At 26.8% G+C, this 14,146-nt stretch overlaps 1 pseudogene; it reads right to left on the minus strand.

Moving 5' to 3' along the window:
• Positions 1-1,197: 1,197 nt before the first annotated feature.
• On the minus strand, positions 1,198-13,358 carry LOC119614086 (annotated as a pseudogene).
• Between the last annotated feature and the right edge of the window lie 788 nt (positions 13,359-14,146).

Here is a 14,146-nt window from a genome sequence, read left to right on the forward strand (position 1 = left end):
CATAATTGGCCTGAATAAACCTCTTCTTGTTACAAAATTTAGCAAATTAACAAATAATTTAGATAATTACAAATTTGTCTGTGATGATAAAGTCTTGAGCGGTGTAGAAACAAAAGCAGTAAACTCCATTTCATTCATGATCTTAACTAAAAAACTTTCGATTCGATTTTCCAGCAATCTTCAAAGTGAACTTGTTTCAAAACTTGCTTTAAATCTTCTTTTAAATGAACATAAAGTTTTTTCTTATTCAAATCGAAAAAATATAGAAATGGAGATTGCTGACTTTGTTTCTACAAACCTCATCACTTGGTAGTTAACATATTTGTAAAATATAAAAGAAATTAAGCTTTAAATAGGAAAAGTTGTTCTAGTCCTATAAAATCTTTGCGATGTTTTTGTTATTTTAGCATTTTGTTTACTACATTGCATAGCTTTTTAACAACATCTATAATATTAAACAAAAAACACTTTTAGACAAAAATTTTGCTAGATTTTTGTTTACCATTAATGACAATTCTAAAAAACACATTTTTGTTCTCTCATTTTCTACATAAATTACTATAAATATAAAACATTTAAATACAATTTGGAAATTTTAAATAAATACATGAAATACATGAATAATATGATTTGTGTGTTTTTTTAATATTTGTTTATTTTAATTGTTAATTTTGGATTTCTTAATATTTTTTTTTTCTCTATACAACAACTAATTCAAAATCAGTCAGTTTTATGTTAAAAAAAAACTTTATATATTAAACAAATTATATAAATGTTAAGCAGAAAACAAAACAAAATTTACCCATAAATTAATAAATAAAGTATATATAAATGTATTTTAAAAATAACACTTAAAAATAAAATAAAAATAATAATAAAAAAAGAAAAAAAATAATAATAATGGTAACAATTATTGTTTTGTTTCATATTAAACTAAAAGAAAAAACTAAAATATAAAATTTTTACAATAGAGCTTAAAAATAAAACAAAAGTACATTAAAAAAAATAAACAAAATAAAATCTTAGAAAATGACAATCGTTTGTTTTTAAGTAACTTATCATTAGACTATTTTGTTTAGTTTAAAATTACTACTAATGCTATGTTTGTGGTATTTTTTTTATTTTGTTAATTTTATAAATTAATACATAAATAATTATTATATTTAAATTATTTCCTTTTACTGTTGTTGTTGTTGGTTTTTGGACAAGGTTAATCTAATTTTTCAGTTTTTTTTTTCGCTAAGTTTTTTTATATATGATTTTTTTTTGTATGTGTTTAAATTTATATTTGGTAGAGCTTAAATATTAAGAGTTTCTAAAAACTAATTTAATTTAGTTTAAATTTAATTTAAAATAATTAAAATATTTTTGTTTGTTTTATTTTTTTGTTGTTTATAATTAGTATTATTAAATTAATTAATTTTATTTCTTTTTGGCCGCTTTTTTCTCCGCCTTGCGTATGGCCTTTTCACGTTCTCGTCGCTCACGTTCCTGATCTTTGCGTTCCTTTTCAATGCTGGCTTGCGATCTTAAGTCGTCGTTTTTAAACGATGCTTATCGTCGCCGGTAACGCCCAACGTTTTTAAATCTTTCGAATCTAAAGATAACAAAGCGCCACCTTCGACATTGTGCTCTTTGAAAACGGGTATAAACGTTCCATTTCAATGCCAAAAGCCAATGGCCAACCTAGTAGGAAAAAGAAGCATGGAAAATTTAAATATTGACATAATATTAACTGCTAGATAAAATCTAGTTTAGGTCCAGTTCAGTTGTAGTTCAATCTAGTTCAGTTCTAGTTCAGTTCTAGTTCTAGTTCAGTTCTAGTTCAGTTCTAGTTCAGTTCTAGTTCAGTTCTAGTTCAGTTCTAGTCAGTTCTAGTTCAGTTCTCGTTCAGTTCTAGTTCAGTCTAGTTCAGTTCTAGTCAGTTCTAGTTCAGTTCTAGTCAGTTCTAGTCAGTTCTAGTTCAGTTTCTAGTTCAGTTCTAGTTCAGTCTAGTTCAGTTCTAGTTCAGTTCTAGTTCAGTTCTAGTTCAGTTCTAGTTCAGTTCTAGTTCAGTTCTAGTTCAGTTCTAGTTCAGTCTAGTTCAGTTCTAGTTCAGTTCTAGTTCAGTTCTAGTTCAGTTCTAGTTCAGTTCTAGTTCAGTTCTAGTTCAGTTCTAGTTCAGTTCTAGTTCAGTTCTAGTTCAGTTCTAGTTCAGTTCTAGTTCAGTTCTAGTTCAGTTCTAGTTCAGTTCTAGTTCAGTTCTAGTTCAGTTCTAGTTCAGTTCTAGTTCAGTTCTAGTTCAGTTCTAGTTCAGTTCTAGTTCAGTCTAGTTCAGTTCTAGTTCAGTTCTAGTTCAGTTCTAGTTTCAGTTCTAGTTCAGTTCTAGTTCAGTTCTAGTTCAGTTCTAGTTCAGTTCTAGTCAGTTCTAGTTCAGTTCTAGTTCAGTTCTAGTTCAGTTCTAGTTCAGTTCTAGTTCAGTTCTAGTTCAGTTCTAGTTCAGTTCTAGTTCAGTTCTAGTTCAGTTCTAGTTCAGTTCTAGTTCAGTTCTAGTTCAGTTCTAGTTCAGTTCTAGTTCAGTTCTAGTTCAGTTCTAGTTCAGTTCTAGTTCAGTTCTAGTTCAGTTCTAGTTCAGTTCTAGTTCAGTTCTAGTTCAGTTCTAGTTCAGTTCTAGTTCAGTTCTAGTTCAGTTCTAGTTCAGTTCTAGTTCAGTTCTAGTTCAGTTCTAGTTCAGTTCTAGTTCAGTTCTAGTTCAGTTCTAGTTTTCTAGTTCAGTTCTAGTTCAGTTCTAGTTCAGTTCTAGTTCAGTTCTAGTTCAGTTCTAGTTCAGTTCTAGTTCAGTTCTAGTTCAGTTCTAGTTCAGTTCTAGTTCAGTTCTAGTTCAGTTCTAGTTCAGTTCTAGTTCAGTTCTAGTTCAGTTCTAGTTCAGTTCTAGTTCAGTTCTAGTTCAGTTCTAGTTCAGTTCTAGTTCAGTTCTAGTTCAGTTCTAGTTCAGTTCTAGTTCAGTTCTAGTTCAGTTCTAGTTCAGTTCTAGTTCAGCTCTAGTTCAGTTCTAGTTCAGTTCTAGTTCAGTTCTAGTTCAGTTCTAGTTCAGTTCTAGTTCAGTTCTAGTTCAGTTCTAGTTCAGTTCTAGTTCAGTTCTAGTTCAGTTCTAGTTCAGTTCTAGTTCAGTTCTAGTTCAGTTCTAGTTCAGTTCTAGTTCAGTTCTAGTTCAGTTCTAGTTCAGTTCTAGTTCAGTTCTAGTTCAGTTCTAGTTCAGTTCTAGTTCAGTTCTAGTTCAGTTCTAGTTCAGCTCTAGTTCAGTTCTAGTTCAGTTCTAGTTCAGTTCTAGTTCAGTTCTAGTTCAGTTTTAGTTCAGTTCTAATTCTGTTCAGTTCTGTTCAGTTCTAGTTCTGTTCAGTTCTAGTTCTAGTTCTAGTTCTGTTCAGTTCAGTTCAGTTCAGTTCAAGTTCTAGTTCTGTTCAGTTCTAGTTCAGTGCCAGTTTAGTTATAGTTCATTTTTAATTCTTTTTATAGACAATTTTCGAAAATTTCTCTATTTAGTAGAAAATGTTTCTACTCACCTGCTCTTTGGTCCATTCATGTACCGGTCCTCCTTTATAATTATAAGCCGCTGCCTTACGTTCCGAGAAACTCGAACTTGAACCTGACAAATCTAAACCCCTGCTGGGAGAATAACCGGGTGAAGAGCAACCCGAAGACATACTCGTTGGTGAGGGAGGACCATTGCTATGAGACGAAGTTTGCTGTTGCCATGGTACTGTACCAGGCGGAGATAAAGATTGAGGAATAACTTGTTTAACTTCATTTACACAAAACAATTACGCAATAATCAAGTTAAAGCATTATAAAAATGTTATCAATCCAACAATAAATTTTGTTAGTTAAGAGTTACCAGAATATCATTTATTATTATTATTATTGTTTTCGGTTTCAAATTTTCAAATTTTGTTTTAAAGGCAAGCATGTTAAAGAAAAATATACAACAAAGAAGAGAAAATAAGAAAAGAAAAAGACCGTAAAATAGAGAAAGACAGGAAGAAAGATATTTATATAAATTGTTACACATCACTCACACCTTTGTATTTTTGTATGTTTTGATATAAAAATATGGCTAAATAATACTAATAATATACAATGTATATTGATAATTAATAAGGGTTATAATAAGTTATGTATATTTGATTATGTATATAATAAATATATTTTAAAAATAACAACATTAATTAAAATAAAATATTAACAAAAATTTAACAAACAGAAAAAAACACAACTTATTTTGTTCGGTTAAATATAAAGTAATGTTTTTTTCTTCAAACACTTTTCTTGGCAGGCATTATTATTTATTACAAATTACAACAACACCAATAAAATTTTGTTTATGTTTTTTGTTTTAATTTTAGTAACAAATCAAAATAATTATCATAATTATAAGAAAATAAAATGTTTTTTTTTAGAATTTTGTTAGTTTTTTAGGTGATTGTTTTGGGGAATTTTCAATAATTTTTTATAAACTACTAGTGGGATTTAGTTCTTAGGTTGTTGTGATTTTTTTGGGAATTTATATTTTTTTAATTTAAGTGATTTTTGTTTTATTTAAATTATTTAATTAATGTGATGTGTCACCTTTTGGTTGAGCCTCATTTACTGCTTGTCGTATTTCATTTATTAAAGTTTTACAGTTAATAGCTGCCACTGATTGTGATTTATTTATTTCGGTATAATCATCGCTGGAATGTCGTGATGAGCCATCACCCAGACGTCTGTAATGAAGAAAGATGAATATGAAATGAAATTATTTAAAAAAGAAATTTAAATTAATAACAATTTGAAACTTCATTTTTATTGGAAAGTTTTTTTTTTAGATCTCTTTTATATAAAAAATCGGAAATTTTCGTAAAATTTCTGTTTTTATAGAAAAAATTTGGAAGATTTTTATAAAATTTTTATAAAAAATTTTCGGAAATTTTTCGGAAAATGTCTTTTTTTATAGAAAATTTTCGGAAAATTTCGGTTTTAATAGAAAAAATTCAGTTTTTATAGAAAATTTTCGGTTTTTATAGAAAATTTTCGGAAAATTTCGGTTTTTATAGAAAATTTTCGGTTTTTTATAGAAAATTTTCGGTTTTGATAGAAAAATTTTCGGAAAATTTCGGTTTTTATAGAAAATTTTCGGAAAATTTCGGTTTTTATAGAAAATTTTCGGTTTTTATAGAAAATTTTCGGAAATTATCGGTTTTTATAGAAAATTTTCGGAGAATTTCGGAAATTTTCGGTTTTATAGAAAATTTTCGGAGAATTTTCGGTTTTTTATAGAACAATTTTCGGAAGAATTTCGGTTTTATAGAAAATTTTCGGAAAATTTCGGTTTTATAGAAAATTTTCGGAAAATTTCGGTTTTTATAGAAAATTTCGGTTTTTATAGAAAATTTTCGGAAATTTTCGGTTTTTATAGAAAATTTTCGGAAATTTCGGTTTTTTATAGAAAATTTTCGGAAATTTTCTCTTTTTATAGAAAAAATTTCTCTTTTTATAGAAAATCTCAGCAAAATTTCACTTTATATACAAAATTTTTGTTTTTATAGATAATTTTCGGAAAATTTCTGTTTTTATAGATAATTTTGGAAAGTTTCTATCTTTATAGATAATTTTCGGAAAATTTCTGTTTTTATAGAAAATTTTCGGAAAATTTCTTTTTTATAGAAAATTTTCGGAAAATTTCTTTTTTATAGAAAATTTTCGGAAAATTTCTTTTTTATAGAAAATTTTCGGAAAATTTCTTTTTTATAGAAAATTTTCGGAAAATTTTTCTTTTTATAGAAAATTTTCGAAAAAATTTCTCTTTTTATAGAAAATTTTCGAAAATATTTCTCTTTTTATAGAAAATTTTCGGAAAAATTTCTCTTTTTATAGAAAATTTCGGAAAAATTTCTCTTTTTATAGAAAATTTTCGAAAATATTTCTCTTTTTATAGAAAATTTGCGGAAAATGTCTCTTTTTATAGAAAATTTTCTATTTTTATTGAAAATTTTCGGGAAATTTCTCTTTTTATTGAAAATTTTCGGAAATTTATTCTTTTCTATAAATAATTTTCAAAAAATTGTTCTTTTTGTAGATTTTTTTTTGGAAAAATTTAAAAAAATTATAAAAGGAAATTCAAATTAAATTTTCTTACCTTTCTCTCTCCGTTAATGCTTGATTTAATTGTTCCGTAAATGATGTCGGTGGCAATTTGCCACTTATTATTGCTCCCGTTGGACCGACACGTCGTCGACTCGGATACATCCAATTCTCCGATGATTGTTCGTTTTCCGATAGTTTATCGTTCGATCCTAGAATGGAATCATATGAACTATTGAGATCACGGCTGCTAGTACCGAATGTGGTCATGCCACCACGATGAAAATCATTAGGACTAGAAGACGTTTCAATACCGCCGGGTGAGCCCAGAGTATTTTTAAATAATGCCGGCAAACCGGTATGTGAAGCAGATGATGCGGAACTCTTATGATCCTTATGAACTTGAGCATACAATTGATTAATTTGCTGTTCTCTAGTATTGACAGATGATGATGTTGCTGATGATGAGGATGATGTGGAATTAAGTAAAATGGCGGTTGTTGTACCGGCAATAATACCAGCATTACTTGTGCTACTAGTATTATTACTAATACCACCGACGACTACTCCTACTCCAACACTACTAATGCCGCCACCGTTACTACTATTATTACAAATGTTATTGCTATTACTGTTATTGTTACTGTTACTATTATTTAAAATATTGTTACTATTGTTGTGATGGCCGTTACTAATGATATTGTTGTGTTGTTGTTGTAGATGTTGGTGTTGTTGTTGTTGCTGTTGTTGGAGTTGATGCAAACCATTTAAAATATTAAGTTCATGTGTTGACGTGGAATTGTGATGATTATGATGAATATTATTAAGCATTAAGCCAGCAGTAGCTGGAGCAGCAGCAGTCTCATCCTCACTATCATCGAGAGCACAATCAGAGCTACTGTTGCTAAGAGTGCGTTTAGATAAATTGTTAGTGCTGTTGGCAGCTGCTATGGTGACCGCTGTAGTGGCATTCGAGGCACTCGAACTAGTATTGGAATTATTAACCGATGGCAATTGACGATTTGCTAGACCACCACGGGAAGCTAGTTTTAGTTTATTTGTTTTTATGATTTTTTTTTTTTTTTGGTTAACGTATTGCAAGTAAGTGTAGGTGGAGTATATTGGTAAAATTTAATTTTCAAGCAGCAACAGCAATTTCGTTTTTTTTTTTAATTTTTGATTTAATGTTAAAAAGTAGGCGTGGCAAGTATTTGAAATATTGATGAGATTGTTTTTGATGATGATTGTTTAGAGTTTTCGTTTTTATAGTTTATTTTATTTGGCATTTATGATTTACAAAAACAATTAACGTAAATTTATTTAAAATTTATGTTTTTTTTGGACAGCAGACAGTATACATGACACAAGTTTTTATTTAGAAACATTTTCGAACAACATTTACAGAGCACAACAGCAGCGCATAAATATATTTAGTTTTTAAATAGAAATAGTTGTTTTTGAAAATAAATGAGTTTTTGTTTGTTTTTTTTTACATAAAAAAGAAAAATAAAATAAAAAAATTACAATTTCTTAAGTTTTTTGTGGTTACGTTTTTTTTACAAAGAAAATAAAATAGTAATGAACACAGAATATTTAACGTAAAAGAAAAAAAAACTAAGGTTTGGAATTTTTGATAGAAAATTAAGATATTTTTTAAGGAATTTGTGTAGTTTTTTTTATATAAAAAAGGATTTAGTAAAATTACAAAGCGGTGCTTAATACAAGAAAAGGTGCTTAGGAAATGAACACAGAATAAACTGGTGCAAAATTTTTAAATACAAGGGAAAGTCAAAAGAGAGAGTAAAAAAGTGGTGATTTAAAAAAAAATAAATTAAATTTTTAAAAAGAAATTATCTTTTTTTAGGGAAAATTTTCGAAAAAATCTCTTTGTTTATAAAAAATTTTTGGAATATTTCTTTACTATAGAAAGTTTCTCTATTTCTATTGAAAATTTTCAGAAAATTTCACTTTTTTTAAGAAAATGTCTGCTTTTTTAAAAAAACTTTTCGGAAAATACTCTTATCGTAGAAAATTCCACTTTTTATAGAAATTTTTTGGAAAATTTATCTTTTTATTGAAAATTTTTGGAAAATTTATCTTTCTATAGAAAATTTTCCGAAATTTTCCTTTTTTTTTTTTGGAAAATTTTCTCTTTTTAAGAAACTTTTCGGAAAATTTCTCTTATCATAGAAAATTTCTCTTCTTATAGAAAATTTTTCATTTTTTGGGAAAATTTTCTCCTTTTTAAGAAACTTTTCGGAAAATTTCTCTTATCATAGAAAATTTCACTTTTTATAGAAAATTTTTGGAAAATTTCTCTTTTATAGAAAATTTATCTTTTTATAGAAAATTTTTCCTTTTTTTTTGAAATTACTCTTGTTTTTAAGAAACTTTTCGAAAATATCTCTTATCATAGAAAATTTCACTTTTTATAAAAATTTTTGGAAAATTTATCTTTTTGTAGAAAATTTTCCCAAAATTTTTCTTTTTATAGAAAAATTCCGAAAAAAAAAATTTATAGAAAATTTTCGAAAAATTTCCCTTTTTTATAGAAAATTTTGAAAAAAATTTCTCTTTTTATAGAAAATTTTCCGAAATTTCACTTTTTATTAAAAATTTTCCGAAATTTTCACTTTTTACTGAAACTTTTCGGAAAAATTTCACTTTTTATAGAAAATTTTCGAAAAATTTCTCTTTTATAGAAATTTCTCTTTTTATAGAAAATTTTGTGAAAAGTTTCTCTGTTTACAGAAAATTTTCGGAAAAATTTCTCTTTTTATAAAAATTTTGGGAAAATTCCTCTTTATATAGAAAATATTCAGAAAAGTTCTCTTTTTATAGAAAATGTTCAAAATATTTTTTTTTTCTATTAAAAAAATTTCGAAAAATTTCTCTTTTTATAGAAAATTTTCTCTTTTTACAGAAAATTTTCGGAAAAACTCTCATTTTATACCAAATTTCGGAAAAATTCACTTTTTATAAAAAAATTTTCGAAAAAAAATTATTTTTTTTTTTTTACAAAATTTTAGGAAAAATTCTTTTTTTATAAAATGTTGTCGAAAAGTTTCTCTGTTTTATAGAAAATTTTCAGAAAGATTATCTTTTTATAGAAATTTTAGAAAAAAATTTCTTTTTATAGAAAATTTTCCCAAAAATTTTTCTTTTTTTGAAAATTCACTCAAAAATTTTATTTTTATAGAAAATTTTCAGTAATTTTTTCTTTTAATGGAAAATTTTACAACATTTCCTATTTAGAAAATTTTCGAATAGCAAGATTTTTTATTAATGTTTATAAATCACCACCTATTTCTTTCCTCTCCCCCATTTTTTTTCAAATAACAATTAAAAAGTTTGTAAATGCAAAGCAAAGGTAGTCGAAAAAGAAACAAGAATTCAAATTCAATATAGGAAAAGGAAACTCAACACAAACACACACTCATAAATCATTTCTTACTTACCCAAATCAATTTTCGTTTTATTAGCCGAATTATCCAGTAATTCATGTTGTGGTACTGCAGCATCCAGCTCATCCTTTACTGGATTCTTACGTTCCACCGTTGCAGTCTTGACACCCTCGCCGTCGGGTGATAATCCGATATCTCAGTATCTGATAATTCAGTTTCCAATTTCTGGAATAAGGTTTGGGTGGTGCTTTACGCATCATTTGGGGTGTTAGCTTAAGAGTGGCACTGTCATAGGGTAAACCGACTGGGAAGCCACCCTTACGTTGTGTCTCCTGTAGTTCATGTTCTAAATTAATAACACGATCTTTAAGTTTTTCACCAAAGCATTATATTCCGTGTCTTTTTCTTGCAGCAACTGCTGATAGAATTCCTCACGATGGCACATGTCTACCTCACGTTGTTGATACTCGCGTACCAAACGTTTGGCTTTATTGTATTTTTTTATCGAGGGCCATGTACTGGGCCTGCGATTGTTGTAGCATATTTTGTAGATTAGCAGCCTCTTTTTTAATATTGACCAGTTCACGTTCGCTTTGTCGCAAACGTTCGCTGAGCAGTTCATTTTCATTGCCAGTTGTTTCAAGTTTGACGAGCTGTATGTAGAGAGTATTGTAATATTAGTAATGTATATTAAAAAGGTCAAAGTATAATTATACTAATTCAAATAAAATTTAAACATGATAAAAAAAAGAAAAGAAAAATAAATTAATAACCCACCTCCGTTTAAGGGTGTCTATTAAGTCGTCCTTTAAAGGCAACTCATTTCGCTCTAAAATAAAATATAATTGAAATTAAAATAAACGAAATTAAAATAATAAAACGTGCAAAAATTATAAATATTATACAAATTAAAAGATTTCAATAAAAAAGCATATAGAGTTTTCATATTAAACTTTTTGAAACTTGTGGAAAAAAATATTGAACTTTCGCCGCCTGTTCTTTTTTGGAATTTGTTTTTCTATAAAAAATAAATTTTCCAAAACCATTTCTATAAAATAGAATTTAATTCTGAAAATTTTTTATAAAAGAGAAACTTTCCGAAAAAAATGAATTATAAAACGAGAAACTTTCCGAATATTTTCTATAAAACGAGAAACTTTCCGAATATTTCTATCAAACGAGAAACTTTCCGAACATTTTCTATAAAAAGAGAAATTTTCCGAAAATTTTCTGTAAAAAGAGAAACTTTCCGAAAATTTCTATAAAAAGAGAAACTTTCCGAAAATTTTCTATAAAAATAGAAACTTTCCGAAAATTTTCTATAAAAAATAGAACTTTCCGAAAATTTTCTATAAAAAATAGAAACTTTCCGAAAATTTTCTATAAAAAATAGAAACTTTCCGAAAATTTTCTATAAAAAATAGAAACTTTCCGAAAATTTTCTATAAAAAATAGAAACTTTCCGAAAATTTTCTATAAAAAATAGAAACTTTCCGAAAATTTTCTATAAAAAATAGAAACTTTCCGAAAATTTTTCTATAAAAAATAGAAACTTTCCGAAAATTTTCTATAAAAAATAGAAACTTTCCGAAAATTTTCTATAAAAAATAGAAACTTTCCGAAAATTTTCTATAAAAAATAGAAACTTTCCGAAATTTTCTATAAAAAATAGAAACTTTCCGAAAATTTTCTATAAAAATAGAAACTTTCCCAAAATTTTCTATAAAAAATAGAAACTTTCCCAAATTTTCTATAAAAAATAGAACTTTCCGAAAATTTTCTATAAAAAATAGAAACTTTCCGAAAATTTTCTATAAAAAGATAGAAATTTCCGAAAATTTTCTATAAAAGTAGAAATTTTCCGAAAAATTTTCTATAAAAGTAGAAATTTTCCAAAAATTTCTATAAAAAGTAGAAAATTTTCCGAAAAATTTTCTATAAAAAGTAGAAATTTTCCGAAAATTTTATAAAAAGTAGAAATTTTTCCGAAAATTTTTATAAAAAGTAGAAATTTTCCGAAAATTTTCTATAGAAAGTAAAAATTTTCCTTAGAAAAGTAGAAAATTTTTCCGAAAAATTTCTTCTATAAAAAGTAGAAATTTTCCCGAAAATTTTCTATAAAAGTAGAAATTTTCCGAAATTTTCTATAAAAAGTAGAAATTTTCCGAAAATTTCTATAAAAAGTAGAAATTTTCCGAAAATTTTCTATAAAAAGTAGAAATTTTCCGAAAATTTTCTATAAAAAGTAGAAATTTTCCGAAAATTTTCTATAAAAAGTAGAAATTTTCCCGAAAATTTTCTATAAAAAGTCGAAATTTTCCGAAAATTTTCTATAAAAAGTCGAATTTTCCGAAAATTTTCTATAAAAATAGAAATTTTCCGAAAATTTTCTATAAAAAATAGAAATTTTCCGAAAATTTCTTAAAAAATATAAATTTTACGAAATTTTTTACAAAAAGAGAAACGTTCCGAAAAGTTTTCTATAATATAGAAATTTCCGAGAAATTTTCTGAAAAATTTTCTATAAAAAGAGAACTTTCTATAAAAAATGGAAAATTTCGAAAAGTTTTCGCTGAATCAAAAAGATAAAAGGTTCCAAACAAATTTTTATTTACTTTTGATCTCTTATATAGGAATACTAACAGAAATTCGAAAAAAAAAAAAATCAAAATTAAACATTTTTCTAATAGGAATCCATGCCAAAACTTAAAATGAGAAAGCTTATGATTATTCACTTTCCCTACAAAGCTATAAAATCAAAACTAAAAAACAACAAGACTTTAAATATAAAACTCATTTACCCGCTTTATGCTGTAGGACCAAAAAATGTTAGTTATAAGTCCATTTAAATTTACAAATTATTAAGCAAAAAGAAAGAAAAGTTAAATTTAGCATAAGTTATATGAAGATTCCCCAACAAATAACCAAATTACCTCTTGTAGCAGTCTCTTAGAGACTCTACCTCTTGTGAGTGTGTAGCCTCGACCTCCATGGGATGTTCGACTTGAACGGGACTAGTAGGTCCCTCGCAAACACTAGAATTAGCCGAAACGGGTTGAGTAGAATCTTCAGAGTAGTCTAAAGTACGTCTGAGATACTCCTCTTGTGTCTTTATTAAAAAAAAAGAAAAAAATTAAAAAAAAAACATTCTTTAATTATTAATTAAACTCATATTACCTTTTAATCTTTCCTCCTTTTCCTTATCCGCCTGTAAACTTAAGCGTATCAATTGAGCCACTTCACTATTTTCCGGATCTCTTCCCTTCCTATTTGAAATTTGACTAGACCAGATGTGTTACGCAACAACTGAGGCTGCTATGCTTGTGTTACACCACTAAACTTTTACCATCCACTTCGATGATTTGATCATTGACCTGAGCAAATTTTTAAGTTTTAATTGAAGTTTCATTAGTTTTCGCCATTTGTTTGAGAGTAAACATTGAACTTCAAAAATCTTAAAACTTGAAAATTTCAACTCACTGTATGCGTCCGTCGCGTGCCGCAGCACCGTTATCTGTTATTGTTTTCACGAATATACCCAATTTCTCAAGACCAGCATCGGCTCCAACGCCCATGCCAATAATACTGAGACCTAAACCTTCGGGGCCCTTCATAAGTTCCACCGGGAAAACGGCATTTTCTCAACACGTTTCTCGAGTTCATATTCCGCAGAAGCGGCCACCGGATCGACATCTTCATTGCGGCGATCATAGTCGTTGACAGAGAATGTAGAAAAGACTTGTATTGGTCCCGAACTGAAGCGTACTTTTGGATTTTTCTAACCGGTATGGGTGGATAAGAGAGTTCATCGTCGTCGAAGTCTAGGAGACCTATAAGTAGGGAGGGAGTAGTTTTAAAAGTTAGTAAGGAATTAAAAGAAATTTTGGAAATTTTCAATAAAAAGATTTAAATTTTCGAAAATTTTCAATAGAAAAGAAATTTTCTGAAAATTTTCAATAAAAAAAGAGAAATTTTCTGAAAATTTTCTATAAAAAGAGAAATTTTCTAACTTTTTCTTATAAAAAGAGCAATTTTCCGAAAATTTTCTATAAAAAGAGAAATTTGAAATTTTCTATAAAAAAAGAAATTTCTATAAAAAGATAAATTTTTCGAAAATTTTCTATAAAAAAGAAATTTTTCGAAAATTTTCTATAAAAAAAGAATTTTCCGAAAATTTCTATAAAAGAAGAATTTTTCGAAAATTTTCTATAAAAAGAAGAATTTTCCGAAAATTTTCTATAAAAAGAAGAATTTTCCGAAAATTTTCTATAAAAAGAAGAAATTTTCCGAAAATTTTCTATAAAAGAAGAATTTTCCGAAAATTTTCTAAAAAGAAGAATTTTCCGAAATTTTCTATAAAAAAAGAATTTTCCGAAAATTTTCTATAAAGAAGAATTTTCCGAAAATTTTCTATAAAAGAAGAATTTCCGAAAATTTCTATAAAAAGAAGAATTTTCCGAAAATTCTTCTTTTTATAGAAAATTTCGGAAAATTCTTCTTTTTATAGAAAATTTTCGGAAAATTCTTCTTTTTATAGAAAATTTTCGGAAAATTCTTCTTTTATAGAAAATTTTCGGAAAATTCTTCTTTTTATAGAAAATTTTCGGAAAATTCTTCTTTTTATAGAAAATTTTCGGAAAATT

This window comes from Lucilia sericata, unplaced genomic scaffold (genome assembly GCF_015586225.1).
Source record: "Lucilia sericata isolate MDLA Ls3-8-SP2 unplaced genomic scaffold, ASM1558622v1 Contig002575F_arrow, whole genome shotgun sequence".
NCBI lineage: Eukaryota > Metazoa > Arthropoda > Insecta > Diptera > Calliphoridae > Lucilia > Lucilia sericata.